Here is a 17,767-nt window from a genome sequence, read left to right as displayed (position 1 = left end):
CGGCTGAGCAATACTCCGTTGTATGTATGTACCACCTCCTCTTTATCCGTTGTTCCATCAACAGACACCCCGGCTGCCTCCACATCTTGGCTATTATAAATAATGCTGCAGTGAACATATGGATGCACACATCCCCTCAAAATAGCATTTTGGGTTTCTTCAGATAAAAAATTACCCTGAAGTGGGATTACTGGGCCCTCCTTGGTCTCTTCTTATAGCCTTTGTTTTAAAGTCTATTTTGTCTGGTATAAGTATTGTTACCCCAGGTTTTTGGGGGGTTTTGTTGTTCCCATTTTCATGAAATATCTTTCTCCATCCCTTTACTTTTCATCTCTGTGTCTGTTTCAATCTGAATCGAGTCTCTTGTAGGCAGTATATGTAAGGATCTTGTTTCCTTATCCATTCAGCCCACCTATGTCTTTTGAGTGGAGCATTTAATCCATTTACATGGAAAGTAATTGATATATATGTAGTTATTGCCATTTTATTATTTATGTTTATTTTATTTATTTCCGTCTTAAAGAAGTCCCTCTAAAATTCCTTGTAATACTGGTTCAGTGGTGATAAATTCCTTGAGCTTTTTCTTATCTAGGAACCTCTTTATTTGTCCTTCGAATCTAAATGATACCCTTGCTGGGTAGCGTAATCCTGGTTGTAGGTCCTTGCTTTTCATCACTTTGAATACTTCCTGCCAATCCCTTCTGACCTGCAAAGTTTCTGTTGAGAAATCAGCTGACAGTCTGATGGGAGCTCCTTGCAGGTAACTAACTGCTTTTCTCTTGCTGCTTTTAAGATTCTCTCTTTATCTTTAACCTGTGCCATTTTAATTATCATGTATCTTGGTGTGGGCCTCTTTGGGTTCATCTTGTTTGGGACTCCTGGGCTTGTGTCTATTTCCTTGGCCAGGTTAGGAAGTTTTCAGTCATTATTTCTTCAAATAGGTTCTCAATCCCTTGCTCTCTCTCTTCTCTTTCTGGTGCCCCTATGATGTGAATGTTGTTATCCCTGATGTTGTCCCAGAGGTCTCTTAAACCCCTCAGTTTTTTTTGTTTGATTTGTTTTTCTTTTTGCTGTTCCAATTGGGTGTTTTCTGCTACCTTGTCATCCAAATTTCTGATTTGATCCTCTGCTTCATCTTGTCTGCTGGTGATTCCTTCCAGTGCATTCTTCATTTCAGTTATTGTAGTCTTCACTTCTGACTGGTTCCTTTTTATGGTTTCTATGTCTTTTTTTTATGCTTGCTATCTCTTTGCTGAAGTTCTCACTAAGTTCCTTGAGCATCCTTATAACCACTGTTTTGACCTCTGTCTCTGGTAGGTTGCTGGCCTTCATTTCATTTAGTTATGTTTTTGGAGTTTTCTCCTGTTCTTTCACTTTGGACGTATTGGCCTGTCTCCTCATTTTGGCTACCTCTTTGTTTGTTTCTATCTATTAGGTAAATCTGTATGTCTCCCAGTCTTGGCCATTGGCATTATGTAGTTGGTGTCCTGTGGGGCCCTGGCAGTCTCCCTGGTCACCTGTTCCAGGTGCTCCAGGAGTCTCCCTTTGTGTGTGTCCTCCTGTTTTAGTTGAACCTTAGTTGCTATTGGCACATCAGTCGGTGGGACTGACCCTCAAGCTCACTGGCTGTGGGGTTTGGCTATGTCCACAGCTTACAGGCTGCTGGGGGGTGGGCCATTGAGTGGGATTTGCCCCACTGGACTCTGGTACCTGTTGAGACTGCCCTTTGTATGTGTCACTTGTGGGGCTAATTGGGTAGTGCTCTGCTGTGGTCTGAAGCCAACCTCCAAGTATGTTCATTTTGGGACCTTTTTTGGGGGAGGAAGAGGTCTCTGGTGCAGGCCCAGTTCACCCACTGCCTGTGATCAGACAGGGACTACCTGGTAGGACCTACGAAATGATCCACAGTTGTTTGCTGCCTGAGCTAATCATAGAGGAATGTGGGGAGAGGCCACGCTGCAAACCGAGTAGGTCTGCCACCAGTACTGGGTCTAGGGTAGCTCTGCAAAAAGCCAGGACACCCTGAGGCCTGCTGCCACCTGCCAGCTCCCTTAAGATTCAGCCACTGATAAAGCCTCATACAGTATGTGAATTGGGTGAGGCAGGGTCTCAGGGAGTCACTAGAGTGGGAAGAACTGTGGTCATCAGGTTAATGTAGACTCTGGTGTCAATGCTGAGCCTGGAGCGACTCAGCAAAAGTCTCAGAGCAACTGAGGCCAGTCACTGCCTGCCTGGGGCTGGAGACTCCGATAGTTTTCCAAGAATGGTTGTGCAATGTGGGTGGGGCTGACTGCTGGCACAGAAAGTGCCTCCACTTTTAGGGGAGTCGGCGGGGATGGGGTCCCAGTGAGTCAGCAGGGAAGAGCCGCAGGGAAGAGCTCACCAGGCCAATCAGATTCAGATTTGGCTGGAGGGGGTGGGCTCAGCACATTAAAGATGGCGCCCACCTGCCAGCTGCACGGGAGGAAGACCTTTCACCGGGAAAATTGGGACCGTCCTCCCGTCCCACCCCCCACCCCGAAGTTACACACCTCAGTCTGGCCCCTGTATGCCTCCTACGCCCCCGAGTCTCCATCTCTTCACTGGAGCCAAGGTAAGTGCTTGCGAGCGAGTGAGTCTGTGCGCGGACCCTTTAAGAGCACGTCTGGGTTTCCCGCCGCCTTCCGTCCCCTTGATGGTTGGAATCCCCACTGTTTTAAACAGCCAGATGTGGAGGCGCCTCTTCCCGACTCCAGTGCTCTGGGCTGGGGAGGCCAGTGTGGGGCTGGGGTCCATCACTCCTACGGGGGAAGCCAGGTGGCTGAGATACCCCTCCTAATTCTCAACCGCCACAGTTAGGCGTGGGGCCCATTCCGCGTCTCCGCCCTTCCTACCAGTCTCGATGTGGCTTCTTTATGTTCTTAGTCATAGGGGTTCTGTTTGACTGGAGTTCAGATGGTTCTCCAGGTTGATTGTTCTGTCATTTAGTTGTAATTTTAATGTGTTCATGGAAGGATGCAGGCATGGTGCTTATCTACCCTGCCATCTTGGATCTCCTGAACCAAGATGATATGTTTTTGTTAGTTCGAACTCTAAGTTTGAGTTCTTAAACCCCCGCAGAAGCGTGACTTGCATGGTGGCAAACACTGGTGTAGCTAATAGCTATGTTCTCAGCACAGCGGGCTGAGGGTCACCCATTGGTACCTCGATCAGATAAAAGAACATTGGAACGAAGGGCTGTAACACAGCTGAGGGCTACGCTGCACATTTTTCCGGGCACTTACCACCCTCCCCTTACGTGGTCTCTCTGAGGCCGCAGGCACCAGGCGACAGCTGCAGGCACCTCCACCACCCCTGCAGCGTGGACCTGCCACAGCCCACAGAGAAGGCCTCTAAGAGACACGAGCAATGTCTACTCAGCCAGACAACTCAGACCACCTGCTCCCAGGGCAGCTCCACGACCGAACAGATCTTTGCCGACAGGCTTGTAGTCCCACCGGTGCTCCAGCCAAACCCCAGAGCCCACGGCCATGTCAGTGTGGGCTGACCAGCAGGGGGAGCCAACCTGGAGAAAGGCCCAAGCAGTGTGGAGGTGTCCTGTCGGGAGGCCCCGGCCCCAGCTGACGGCCGGCTGGTGGCCCCTGCCTACTGCTCTGGGACCTTTGTCTCCCAGGGAGTGAGCTGTAGCCCTGCTGGCCTGGGAAGTGGACATGGCAGAATGCCTGCCCTCCTCCTGCAGGACCTGGATGGAGGGCTGTCCTCAGCACATCAGCCCAAGGGGCTCTTTCCTGTTAGGCAGGGACATCCAGAGCTGGCAGAGAGGGTGTGCCACACTCCCTCCCTAACCCTCCCCACCGCCAGAGGCATCCTGAACATGACAGTCAGTGAGCGGCCAGAGATTGGAGAACTGTGTCCAGTACATCAGAAGCCAAGTGTCCCCTCCTGCCTCCAGACACACACACACACACACACCCAATACACACAGAGATACACACACACAAACACAGACACAACACACACAGAGACACACACAGACAGACACACATACACACAGAGAAAGATACAGACACACATACACACACGCACACACATACAGACACATACAGACATTATTTTACCTTGGAGTATCTCTCTCTCTCTCTCTCTCTCTCTCTCTCTCTCTCTCTCTCTCTCTCTCTCTCTCTCTCTCTCTCTCTCCTTTTTAAAGACACAAAAGGGTCTATCAGGGAAACTCCTCTGAACTCGATGACGGGGTCCCCTGGACCTAAGGTGGAGCTGCATGTTCCCACTGAGTGGTTGACATCCCTCCACAATCCCTGGAAGGATGTTTTCCTTTTTTCTTTCCTCTCAACGGCATCTGAGGACAAAGAAGAACTTGCAGTCACCTAAATACGCCTCACATGGTAAAATGACAACTATCGCAGGACAGACGCGCAAATGTGCTCAAATACAGGACACATCGTTTCTCGTCAGGGCTTCCCCCTGTCACATATCTGGCAGGTCTTGGGCAGTCCACATAGGCTGGCGCGCCGGCGTGCCTGGTCCCCAGAGCCCGGCCAGCCGCCCCGAATGGCAGGAAGAGGCGGCAGGCGGTGCAGGAGAAAATGGCCGCCCTGTCGCCGGGCCCTTCCGCCTGGCTCTGCCGGGGGAGCCGCGCTCCGGCCGGGGCTGGCTGGCTCCCGCTAAGTACCAACGCTGCGGTGGCAGTGGGGGACAGGAGATGAGAGACAGAACAGGGCAGCTGCAAATGAAAATCACCCTGGGGAAGGTTACAACTAGATAAAGTTTTCGACAATAAGATTCCAGAGACTGCTGACGGGAGCAAAGCTCAATATTTTAGTCTCAGTACAAATTTGCTTCAATCTTGTACAACTCCCATGCAGCCTTGCCCACAGCTGCATGCTGTAAACAACAAACAAATCTATTTCCATCAGCCCTGCTGATGCCAGGAGAAAAGTGCCTGAGCATAAGACATGCACAGATGCAAACCCTCACCTGCGCCGGGCGCTGCCCTCCGTTTGGCCTCTCTAACTTAATACCGTTGTTACAAAGCTATTGGTCTCCTGGTAGCTAGCTGGCGCAACACACTGCCTGTTCTTCCAGCTAATCTGACAACTCCGATCCAAGAAGCATCAAGGGCCCAATTAAGAAGACACATCTTATCAAGGAGCTTATTTTGCATAACAGAATACAAATGACGAATAAAAATTTAATGTTTAATAACTTAGTACAAAGAGGGCTGTTGATATGGAATGCCTGGAATTTTTATGGAGGCTGTCAGACTTGTGATAAAACTGTTATATAGGAACACACTTGGCAAAACACAGCGTAGAATTGTTCCGTAATGGTGCGTGCATGATATTGCATTAATTCTTGATAGGGAACTAACTGTAAGCCTGGGAATCAGCCAGTTTACGATTCAGTTTAAGATGGTGTGTGTGTGTGTGTGTGTGTGTGTGTGTGCACGCGCGCGTGCATGTGTGTGTGCACCCCATTCTGAAGGCTTGGAGGGTGTGACTGGGCGTGTTTTTATGGAAGGGGCGCTAAGTGCAATTTAACGAGGACGTTCCTGGGAGATGCTCAGTCCCTTATAAGACATCTGGGTGTGTCTTCCAGAGGCCAGTGGCCTGGAAATGACCGGGTCCTTTGGGTGCCAACCACCCCTGTGGGAAGGGAAGCCTGATGCAGAGGGTCGGGCGGGATGGTCCGGGGCTCTGCTTTAGGGGCCTCGGCGTTCTTTGCCTGCGTGTCAGGCTGAGTAGGTGGCCTGGGGGTGGGTGCAGCAGGTGCAAAGGGACAGAAGCCTGTTCGTCTCTGATGCCAACATCTGTCCAGGGAAGCGGCTAATCCAGGCCCACAGACATCATGTCTGAACTTGAAATGTCACTTGCTGTGTGCAGTTTCCCCAGTGCTTTGGCCGACACTAACCTTTCAACGGTGCATTCGTTCATGTAGTCGTTGGGAGCCTCGGCGTGGCTGGGCTCTTGTGAGAGGTGGCTCCGGGCCGGGGGTGAGAGCCACGTGTGACTCCTGGTTCTGCCACGTGATGCCTGCACGACACCGAACTTGCTCCTGAACCTCCGTCAACCCCCATGTTCAACGTAACCCAGCTACGGCTGGTCCCCACCCCTCTGAGGCCGTGCCAGCCACTGAGGCCCTGAGGGCGGAGCCCGAGCACCGCCCCAATTCAGCTCATCTCTACGCCGTCCGGGAGCCTCCAGGCAGCTGCGTGTCCCTCCCAGGCCTTGGCCAAGAGGAGTTTTGCTGCCCACTCACGGAATGGCTTTAGACTGAGCTGGAAAAGCTCTCCGGACATTGCAACTGTGACTCCATGCATTTCCGAATGTCTGTCAGGAGAAACAGCCGTCCTCTAGCCAGCCTTTACTTTCAAAGTGTCCACTAACAAGAGCTGAACACATGCTGACCTGGGGTGGGACTCAGAGCTGCGCCTCCCCGCCCAGCATGAGTGACGTGGGCTCCGTGCTCGTCCTGTCCTGCGGCATCAGCGTTCCTACACGGGACACTGAATGACTTTCTAGTGACAACAGTCCAAGGAGAATGTGAGCCCTCAGAGCAGTCAGCAAACTCCACAGGCAGATCAGGAACTTGGGGTGGGGCTTGTCTTAGCGGCAAGAAAGCCAAACCGAAGGAAACGCTACCCTGAGTGCCACTGGTGGCTCTTGACGAGGCTGACACTCAAACGCAGACTTAGGATCACCACGACAGGGGGCTTCTTTCGTGGAGGATCTGGTACAGAAATAAACTCATGGTGACACCTGCATTGTGCTATCAGGAGCCCATCTCGGATTCCCTGGAACAGCACATACTAGCAGAGTTTCTGTCCAGTTCGCCGTCCAGGACACACAAGTCCGTGCAGACTATGAACGATTAGACATGTGCCACGCACTCCTAGCGTGGCCCGGAGCTCACAGCCACGGGGTGCTTGGATGTCGGTGTTCCTTCCGGCTCCTCCTGGTTCTCATGCCGGCCCTCAAGCTACAGACCTTTCTGGATCCTAAACTAGACACCAGTGAGAAAAGTCTCGCTGTGGTGTTTAGAGCCCAGAGAAGAACCGTTTTGTCCCTCGATGCCACTAGTGCAGAACTTGCAAGTGTAGACGTTAGAATTATGCTCCCTTCTCCTGATGGGCCTGGGCACCGAGGGCCCAGTGACGGTAACCGAGCACACTGCTTCCCACGCCTGCCCACGCTCCCAAAGCGTCTTCCCACAGCGTCAGTGCTTGGTCTGAGTGACCATGCACATGAGTGCCCGGCCGCGGTGCCCCAGCCAGGCATGCAGCCGCTTCTCAGCAGCTCTCACTCGTCGGCAATCAAATGGCCCGATCACTTCATCACTTGTCAGGGCTCTGGGTGAGGACTCTCTACCGTGTTTCCCCCAAAATAAGACCGAGTCTTATATTAAGTTTTGCTCCAAAAGACACATTAGGGCTTAAATTCAGGGGATGTCACTCTGAAAACTCATGCTAGGCCTTATTTTCCAGTTAGGTCTTATTTTCGGGGAAACACGGTATTACACTCTGCTAATTAAACATCCAGCATCTCTCTGACGCTCCCAGCTTCGGGGAAATGGATTTACCTGAAATGGCAGCCCCGGCGGGACGTGTCCCATGATGGGAGAGGGATTGCCCCAGCCGTCACCGTGACTCTTTCTGCTCCAATTATCCAAATATTTAATAGTTATCCAGTGGTTCCCAAAACTCATAAGCTGAGTCTGTTTCTTCAGAGCAGACGCAGCCTGTGATGACCTGGAAAGAGCGTCTGTTTAATCTCTCGGTACTTGGGAGTCTGGCCTCCAGGCTGAAGGTGCACTGTAAACCCACATGCCTTCTGTCACCAGTGCTCTGGCCAAAACAAGGCCTCCAGGCCTGAGGCGAGGGAACCAAGAAGTGGGCGCCTTTGTGTCCCTAGGAGTCTGTGGGAGGTGGGAACCTTGTGAGAATGTGTGCAGTCCCACGTGGCAGCGCTCCCGTCGCCCTGGAAAAACGGGGCCTCGGGAGGGTTTCCCCCAGACTAACTGGGAGTCTTGGCCAGGCGCCTGCCCACTGGCACCCGCATGAGCCAGCGCTCCTGAAACTAACCACTCCCACTGGTGAAATGGAGGTGACAGGTGGTAGCCGAGGTCTGGGACACAGGAGCCGTTGAGATCATAGCCCCTCACCGCGTTAGCTCGAACCTCGTTAGCGCTCCCTGTGACGGCAGCAGGCACGTGGGAGCCAGCATCTCCGCTGCAAGGGACGCTCCTGCTGCAGCCTGTCCCATTGCCTCTGAAACACGGACTTTCTTTGGCATCAGAGACCGGCTCCCGGCCCAACTCCCCAGCACCCACAGATGGAGAGGAGCCGTCAATACAGAGGGAGGGCCGGCCTGAGCCTGCCTTTCTCTGCGGTGCTGGGCAGACCTTCCTTCCATGGCTTGTGCAAGGACAGTGGCTTCCCACGCCTTCTTCTCTCACTGTTTCAGAGGTCGCTTTTGTTCTCTGTAACACAGCAAGGGTTTCCCATTTTCAGAAAAACTATGAAGCCATTAATATTTTTGAAATAAATGCCTTTGGGCATTTTTAACACCAAACCAGGCAAGCACCGGATGTGACATTGTCTGGTGCTGAACTGCCCTCAAGGATTCGTGGCCGTGTCATTGCTGTTCCCAGGCCCCGACATGGCTTCCTCCTTGGCGGGATGCTCACAAAGAAGGAAAGGCGTCTGGGGGAGGCCCCCCGCCCCTCAGGTGAGCTGTCCTTGTCATGGGGATGTTTGGCCCTGAGCTGGCTGCCTCCTCCTGGGGGCTCCCGTTCGGGCCCTGGGCTATTTTGCACGGTTTAGGGTGAGATGCATGCACAGGGAGCACAGAGTGAACACCGTCCCCAGGTGCCAAGGGGCAGTGCCCGCTGTGCCCCGGCCAACAAGTCGCTCTCATGAGACGCATGGCATCTCACCTCCAGCAGGTGCGTGCGGTTTGATTCAGGTCTTTCGAGTGCTCACAATTTTTTTAAGAGACACCAGGTTGAGAGAACTCCTCTCTGGAATTTAAGAAATAATGAATGTGGACCTCACCAGCCCTGGCCTTTTCGAGTTCATAATGAAAATGAATGTTCATTTTTCCTTTAAAACTGTCTCAGGCTAAATGATACTGACGCTTTCAATTTTTAACATCATAATCAATAAAGGCTGCTTACGCACACTTTGCAAAACCATCAGTTTAGAAGTTTGAAAAAAATCTGCGTATGGCTGCAGCTTGCTGGCTGGAACGCTCTTGCACTAAATCTTCTGAGTTAAAGTTTTACTGGTGTGTTATGAGTAAAAATGCCTTGTCAGCCATCTGCCAGTTTTTCTCCTAACATCCATATTTCCAGCCCTTGCTAAACATTGGGAGCACGCGGCCACAAGAGGCCACCTCTACAATTAAACAGCCGAGCGTGGCAGCAGAAGCAAGGGCATGTCACAGGAGAGCTGTCTAGTATTAATTTTAAAAGTCCGTAAAGACTAGCGCTGACCCGTCCAAGATGACAGACTGGTGGTTAAATATATTAGAAACTGTTAACCCCAGGAGACAAAATAGCAGGGGAAAGTAGACAAGAAGGAAAAAGGAAAGAAAGAGGAAGAAACCAACAAACAATGCACCAGTGTCAAAAGCTTCAATGGATGCTAATCACGGCTGATTAATCAGTCTCCACTCCACTGATCCAAAAAGGTTACCGAGTCAATGGTGTAAAATTAGCTTCCTGCGAGTCCCTCTGATGTGGAGTCTCTGTCTGCTCATTTGCATCTTTTGCCAATGTTTACGAAGAATTCAGTTCATTAGCTCTTGAGCATAAAGTCAGAAATTGGAGGGGCCTCTGCATTTACTAGCCGAGTGTACCACTTAAAACAAATAGCATCTCTTTCTCAAACATTTATAGATTCAACGAAATGGCATCAATTACTGCCAAGCTCCTATTTGTGAGGAGAAAGGGTGGAAAGGGGAAAATCCGCCTCTGAAACCCACGGTCTCATGGCAGGTTGGCTCCACTGTCCTGGAATGTCTTGTAGCATCAGGGGCAAAATGTGAAATCACAGGATTAACAGGAAGCGGGTGCCGAGGGCAGCTAACGAGGCTTGCTGCGCCGGGGCCGCTAACTTTTTATACAGCAGCGTTTTGCAAAGCTCAGAAGCAGAAGGTTGCTTTTGAAAGCCCTGATTAAAAAGAGATGCCTGCCACATATGTACAAGCTGCCTGGGGAAATACCTGTTTTACCTGTGTTGGGAAATCTTGAAATCTGCCAAACAGAGGTGGGGTAGGCAGTGGCAGGCTTCCCGGGGCAAAGCAGGACCCACGGGGCAGGCGAGGGGCTCCCACCTCGTGTCCAGACCAGCCCCATGTGGCCCGTGCTGCACGAGGAGGTGCTCAGAGATGGGAGACGGAGACAGCCTAGTGAGCTGGTGGTGTGGGAAGCCCCAGGGCAGCTTGAAGAGGCCACACGCCACCCTCGGAAATGTGCGAGCCTCTCGGTCCTTGGGAAGGACACGCGGCACCTGTTCAGACATCACCTGTGCCCAGGGTGTCACACTGTCCTGCCTCCACGGGGGAGGCAGTGGGCCAGGGAACGCCCCGAGGGATGCATGGGCCTGGGAGGGGCTGTGGCAGTGCGCAGAGCCAGACAGATTCTCAGCAACGTGCTGGTGCCGACCGAACCCAGGACGCCTGCCTATAGGAGCCAGGCACCCGGGACTGATCCCCAGGGCTCTCTCTACCTCTGTCCTAAGCCCTGGCCTTCTGCCTGTCTCTCTCTCTCTCTCTCTCTCTCTCTCTCTCTCTCTCTCTCTCTCTCTCTTTCTCCCTCTCTCTCACCATATATATATGCCCTTCACTCCGTAGCCTGCAGACTTCTTCCTTCTCCAAATCTCTATGGAGAATCAGCCATGGAAAACTGGGCATGCCAAGCAGAACCCCCTGATAATGACCCTGCTCCCAGGGTTCACAGGGTACCAGAGAACTTTGGCTACACAAAGAGGCAACTGTAACACAGTTCAATGACGAGAGCCTCACCTCCTCCAGGCTGCCCGCCCTGATCTCAGGCTACATTCTGGCCCTTTTTTTGCTGCGTGTTCCTCAGCAAGACACGCACACAGTTTGAATGACGGTTTCCGTGTCCGTCTTCTGGATGTGAGCCTCTTAGGATAGGACAGATCACCTTCAACTTGTCATACCCCAGACCAAGCACTGGACAAGTGCTGGACAGGACAGGTGCTTGTGAAGGGAGTGAATGAGCCTTGGTGTCCAGACTTGCGCTTTGCCATGTGCTGTGCAGGCAGCAGAGCCCTGCCCTTCCAGCCCAGACTATCACGGCTCAGGACAGGCCCAAAGCTCTGGCGCCAGGATTCACAGGTCCGCCAAGGGGCGGGTGTGTCACGTGTGCGCTGAGTCAAGGCCCTGATGAGGTGAGTAAGGGACAGTCACAGTGACACCCAGATCCAGGGAATAAGGTGGCGGAAAGTTGCTGCCTCCGCCTTCCTTTACTTCTGCTCAGCAGCCAGTTGCCGAGTCCGAGTGTCTGAGGCCTGTCCTCCCTCCTGCCGCCCCCTAAGCCCTGAGTCTTTCCTGCGTTAAAACAGCCCTGGGGCTCAGAGTGTGGTGGTGACATGAATCCAGGTCCAGGGTACCCCAGGTGCAGCCTGAGGCAGCAGGACAGGTGAGGTGAGAAGTGTCTGACGTCACAGTCATTCTGGAAAACCCTTGCTGGAGACCCTCAGTCACCCCCCAGCCAATGGAGCGCCACTTTCCCTGCAGTGCTGGGGTCACCATCATGTCCTGGGGGTGGGGCCGTGGTACAATGTGTGTCTCATTGTGGAGTCTCTGTTGGTGACAAGGACAGGGCACTGCATCTGGAGGTGCTGAGACGCCCACACCGTGGACAGGGGCATCGGCTTCTGAGGACACCCCCAAAGTCCTTCACCTGTCTCATGCTGACCCCAGGCCAATGTGAGCAGCCAACTGGCCTGCCCTGTCACCACTGGTGTCCCAGTGTGTCCCCCTCCTGCTACCCAGGGCACCCCTGACTCCCGGAAGCACCAAGGCTCAGTCAGCGTGATGGAGCCAAGGGGGTGGCCCCCGAGCCCAGTCCCGCTGTGTGTGAGACTCCTGGAGCCCTGGCTCAGGTTGGCCCCGGCAGAGCTGTGGGGGTCCAGGGCCAGAGCGGGCGGAGCAGACACTCATTACGGAGCTCCTGGGCTCTCGTCCTGATTCATCATGTTTTTTATTAGCGCTTTTCCCTGATACACCTTTGCAGAAGATGAGCTCCTTGCAACAGCTGGAGAGAGTCCCTTCAGCAGGTGTGGTTTGGCAGGTGGGGTTTGGCAGGCGGGTTCCCAGCTCCAGCCGCCAAATCACTCCAGCTCCACTTAAATGGGGGCGGGGGAGAAGCTGCCACTGCCTGGGGCGTCCTAGGCTGTCCATGCCCTTATTTCATGCGCCCAAGAAGAAACGCGACAGGAGAGGGGACAGGTTTCAGCGCTGGAACCGTGTGTGTGGCCCTCACGTGTCTCCTTCCTGCCCGGGAGACTTCATCTGGGGCTAAACATCTCTTCGGCTCTCAATCTCGGTTTCCTTTGTTCGGCGTTTGTGTTGTCTGTTGGACAGGGTCAGGGGGAGATTGCCCCCGGAAGAGACGCCAACGTGGGTTCCCATCTCTTCACTCACTACTTCTCCCTTTTCTTGTTGCGTTCAATCTGGGGTTAAATGCAGACGAAAATGGGAAAAAGCAAGGGCTTTGTTTTAAATTAGTTTTAATAGAATGTTTTTCTGCGCGTTTTTTCTGACCTAAAATTTGAGAAGGTGTCTGCGCAACACCAGCCATATTTGGTTTTAAAACATCATTCGCATTCAGACTCATTCACACGGGGGTCAGCGTGTCCTATGAGGGGACAGGTGGCACCCACACCCCAGCGTCCATTGCCCACGTAAAGTCTGGGCTCCATTCTCTTGTGTCTCCCTTGGGGCTTGGCTCACACGTGACCCTGGGTGACTGGCTGCAGTGTGACAGGAAAAGGTGGGGTGCTGCCCCCCAGCTCTGCAGCTGAGTGGGCAGGCAGCTCGCAGGTTCCGAGCGGGGGCGGAGGTTTGGGATTTCTAGACTGGAGGTGAGAAGGGCTGTGCACGGAGCTGAGCGCTGGCGTGACCGTTGACACGGGCTGGTAGCGGTGGCCTGGACATCTGGATTCAGGAGCATCTGTGGGCACATGTGGACCACAGGACGGGGAACGCTGCCCTGCCTGGGGCAGTGACGTCGGCCGCAGCTGCCCTGGAGAAGACGTGTGTCCTTGACGTTCCACCGAGCGCCGAGAACCGTGGAGCTCATTTTCAGTTGTAGGCCAAGTATTTCAGAGTCAAGTCAAGAAAGACTCAGAAAAGCCCTATCAAATACGTTAAGCAGCTACCTCCCTTTCTGTGAGCCACCATGTTGGCAGGTGGAAGACTCAATGGAAACGGTTTTTCCATGGGACTTCACCGCTTGCCTCCCTGGCCGATGCTCAGCGTGATTTGTGACGGGCGCTGAGACGCGGCGCTGAGCGCTCAGTTCCTCAGTTACTCTGACGGTGATCAACAGAGGAGAAGACGTGTGTCCTCTGGGCAGGACAATGCCATGAGTGACGATAGTTGCGTTTCCTTTGACATTTTTGAGATGCGACATCCATCCGCACGGCACCTTGTATGCGCATTAAAGAGACAAAAGGAAAAAGGTGATGATTATGAGATGCACTTCCCACAATGTTTAATAATCACATTGAAACACTGCTATAAATTGGCTGCATTTACAAATCTGTTTCCTTTGAAAATTACACCCCAGCATTTAATTCACCAAAATAAGTCATTTTATAGAGCACAACAATGTAGTAAAATAGCTCATCTCGAATATGTGATATGAACAGATTTAACACATCTGCATTGAACAAAATGAATTCATCTAAAAGCCGAGACACCACTGTGCTCTTTCGAGAGGTACCGATTAGTTCTCCATTCCCTTCAGTTTACTTGTTTGTTTTTGTTAAATTACTTTAGGAATTAGAAAATGAGAAAAGCAGAAACGCTGGCGAGGCTTTTCTCTCCTTGAAATAGGGGCAAGAGGCATAAATAATCATTTGTATGATACCTTGTTTCATTAAAAATTATATTTACAATTGTACGGAGACCAGGGAGAACCCTACCTTCACTGTAGGTTGTTTGGTTTACTCCTTGGAAACGATTGTATTTCCATTACAACATTTTCCCAACAGAAGTCTAGATAGTAAAATTATCATTGAAGTTGAGTGTAAATTGCTAGAAACAAACCAGAGTTCCAGTGCATTGTAGCTCCCCAAACACACACACCCATGAGGAAGAATTCATTTGCAGACCTGGGGTCGTTCCCTGAAAAATCCGGAGGGGCGCCCGCTGGGGCTCCCTGAGGCCGATCTGTGCTTTCTGGCCCAGCCCCTGGTGGGCAGAGGCTCATGAGAGCAGAGCCTGGCTGTGACTGAGGGGTGGGGATGGTGTGGGGGGACAGCCATGGAGAGCGCCCCGGGGACAGGGGAGGGAGGAAGTGAGCGCACTGTCCAGGTGCCTGTGTCCCACAGCTGCCGGGGATCTCACCAGTTCTGGGTCCTGACGGGCCTCTGCAAGGCCACGTACCTTGACAGCAGCAGGTGACTCTTCTGGCCCCTTCCTACCTAGGCTGTAGACCCGTCCCGTGGCTCACAGAGCCGGCAAGTCTGCCTGTGTGCCCTGGGCAGCATGGACAGCGCGCTGTGTAGAAGTGCGTACGAATGGTCGCAGAGCCTGTGTGAAAGCGGCCACCAGTCCTGCACACGTGCCCCGCTCCCCTCCCCAGGTCTCGCCCGCCACTTCCAGGGTGGAGACACGCTAGCCAGCTGCCTTCGGGACTCTGTTCTTCAAACGAGCGCTGTCATCTTTCTAACGGATTTTTATCAGGAATCCATACCTGTTGAGTCTTTCCAAAGCATAGTTTTCATAGGGAAAGAAACGACTTTGTTCACTCATTTAATCAACCTACACAATTTATTAGATTGTATAAGGACAATGACAAGTAAACCAGGGGCAGCTTTTAGAACAAACCCATCTGATTCCTGGTAAACATCCCAGCTTTGGGCCTCGGTCAAGCATGTTCCAGAAGGAACGGCCATGATGCTTCTCTGAGCTGGGAAAGCGGGGCCCTGTCAGCGCTTCCAGGTCACACTGGGTGTAATTTGGGAGGAACAAGGGAATGGTGAGGCTAAGCTGAAAGCACAGAGCTTGTCCCGGAGGCGACAGGGAGCTGCTGCTGACTTTGAAGAAGCCCTGGAAGGCATTTTGTCCATTGCCTGTTAGACGCTCCCTCAGTTGTGGCCGGAAGAGAGAAGCATGTGACAAGCTGGGTCCCATTCTTCCTCCCTCCCTGTCATGCGACCAAACACCTACAGCTGCTGTGGGGCCTGCCCACCACACACCCTTAGAGCAGGCGGCCTGCTGTCTGGGGGTTTGGCTGGGCTCGCTTTGGCCATGAGTGTTGATTGGACACCATGTAACCACAGGGTGTGTGAGTGTTTGTGTGGTTTGACCTGCTCTGTCCCACTCCTGCTGCCTGCCATGGTGAAACTGTGCCCCAGGCTGCCACCGGCCCTCAGCCTGGGCCTGGCATGAAGGCCACGTGGGGTAGACCCACGTCCGACCTACTGGCTGGAGCAAAGGTGCCACGTCCGACCCACAGCTCACAGTGGGAAATGTGTGTCTGCTGGCAGGAGTCACGGAGGTTGGAGGGCTGTTTCTTACAAAGCGTCACAGCAATGGACGATTAATAGGGACTAGATAGGAGTGGGTGACCGGGGGACCCACTGGTCCTCCTCACCCCGTGGGGTGACCTGGGTGACCTCTGGCTGCTTTCTGTACCCTGTTTTCTTATTGGCAAGGTGCAGAGGTTGTGGTAGACAGTCTCAGGGCTTTGTGGCGTGATGACATCAGGGGACGTGATGACGCACACGAGGAAAGAGACAGTCCCTAGCCGTGAGGGCTGGTTTCCATCATGTTCACCAAAAGGGGGCCAGGCCCCATGCAGCGTGCGGTCGCTTTGCAAGAGGCAGGACCAAAGGACACAGAGGCAGCCCGTCCCTCAGAGTTCCTGCAACTCTTCCCTGCCCCCACAGCAGGTGAAAGGCCTTAACTTCCATGTCCCTAGTGCTGGGGACACAGCACCCCAGCCCCGTCACAGGGTGTCCCTGCAAATCCTAGCAGCCAGGACACCTCCGGCTCAGAGCCAGGCCTGGACGACGCTGCTTCAGGTGAAATTTCCCAGGAAGGGTGATTGTCACGGGATCAGTAAAAAGTGTGGACGAGCTCCCTGAGAACAATGGGACGGGCCTCCCTGTGCAGTCACTTTAAGGTGTGTCACCTTCCTCAATGCCAGGGCCACTGCCAGAAAGGCAGCTTCATCCAACTAATTAGTGGGGCTACCGCCTTACAAATCTGCTGCGGCTTTCTTGGCACAAAACAGCTGCTTAGGCAAAGAGCTGTAGGAACCTATTAAAAAGCACAGGCCTAGAAGGACAGATGGGGAGGCATGTAAAAGAGAGAGCAGGGGGAGGAAAGGCCCCAAGTCAGCGAGGCTCCCCTGGCGGGCCTGCATCCAGCAGGAGGAGGTGACAGAGGGCAGGCCCCCCTCGCCTGGGTGGGGGCTCCGATGTACTCCCTGGGCCTTTTCCTCCTGAACTGCTCTGGGCTTCAAGGCGGCTGTGAAGTGATGCCCGCCCATGGACTGCAGCCTGTCACCGTGCCCTGTCACCCATCCAGTAATTACAGTCTGACTGATTTACTGACTGGCACTGACCGTCCTCACTCAGGAGCCGGCTGGCGCTAGTCTCTCCCAAGGCTGGTGACTTAGTGCAAAGCGGGGCTGGTTCTCAGGCTGGGCCGTCACTCAGCGACTGTGGGAACCATGCGGACAGCTAACAGAGCCCTTGCTGGCCATTTTTGGTCTGCTGTATTCTAAATATTTATTGCCACCAGCAAATGGCCATAATGCAGGCTAAGCTGTGAGGCCAGTGGTGGCGGGCCAGGGCATGTGGGCGAGCCACACTACTGGGCACAGCACCGTGGGTGTGTCCCCGACGGGCCCTGGGATCCCGAGGAAGTGCCATCTGAGCTTCGTGTACAAGGGATTGTACAGTGGGAGGAGTGGAGCTTTGCAGAGCAAGCATGCTGGTGTGCATATGGAAAAGCAGAACCGAGCCCAGGTTCCTCCCAGCTGACGAGGGCATGGGACCTGAGGGCCAAGCTAGATTCCAGGGACCCTGACTGCCCTGAAATGAAGCCTGTGGGGTGACTCGGCTCCTCCGTCTTCCTTGCAGGGGAGAGGGTCCCCTTCAGCCGTCCTCGCATCACCTTGCTTTGCCAACACAGTCCTGGGACGTGGCCTCTCCGGCCTCCTTGGGTTTGGTTGTACAGAGCACTCGTCAGAAGCGGCCAGCCTGGCTGTGTCCCCCAGGGGTGCAGGGACCCTGCTCCCTCTCCAGCACTCCTGTGTTCATTCTGGAAAGTCTGTGCACTACTACACATAGTTGGGGGGGTATGTGCAGAACAGAACAGACAGACCCCAGGCTTCAGGGGGCCCCCAAGCCAGTGGGAAGACTGAGATATTCAAGAAATAAAGGCACAGAGTGTCCACATCTCCACCTGGACCCAGTGCTATGAGGGCAAGAGTGAGGGGCACACACACCCGCAGAGGGAGCACAGGCCTCTCTTTGAGGCTTGAGGGTTCAGCCACAGCT

The sequence above is a fragment of the Rhinolophus ferrumequinum genome, chromosome 15, assembly GCF_004115265.2.
Source record: "Rhinolophus ferrumequinum isolate MPI-CBG mRhiFer1 chromosome 15, mRhiFer1_v1.p, whole genome shotgun sequence".
In the NCBI taxonomy this organism is placed as follows: domain Eukaryota; kingdom Metazoa; phylum Chordata; class Mammalia; order Chiroptera; family Rhinolophidae; genus Rhinolophus; species Rhinolophus ferrumequinum.
This window is presented reverse-complemented; position numbering follows the sequence as displayed.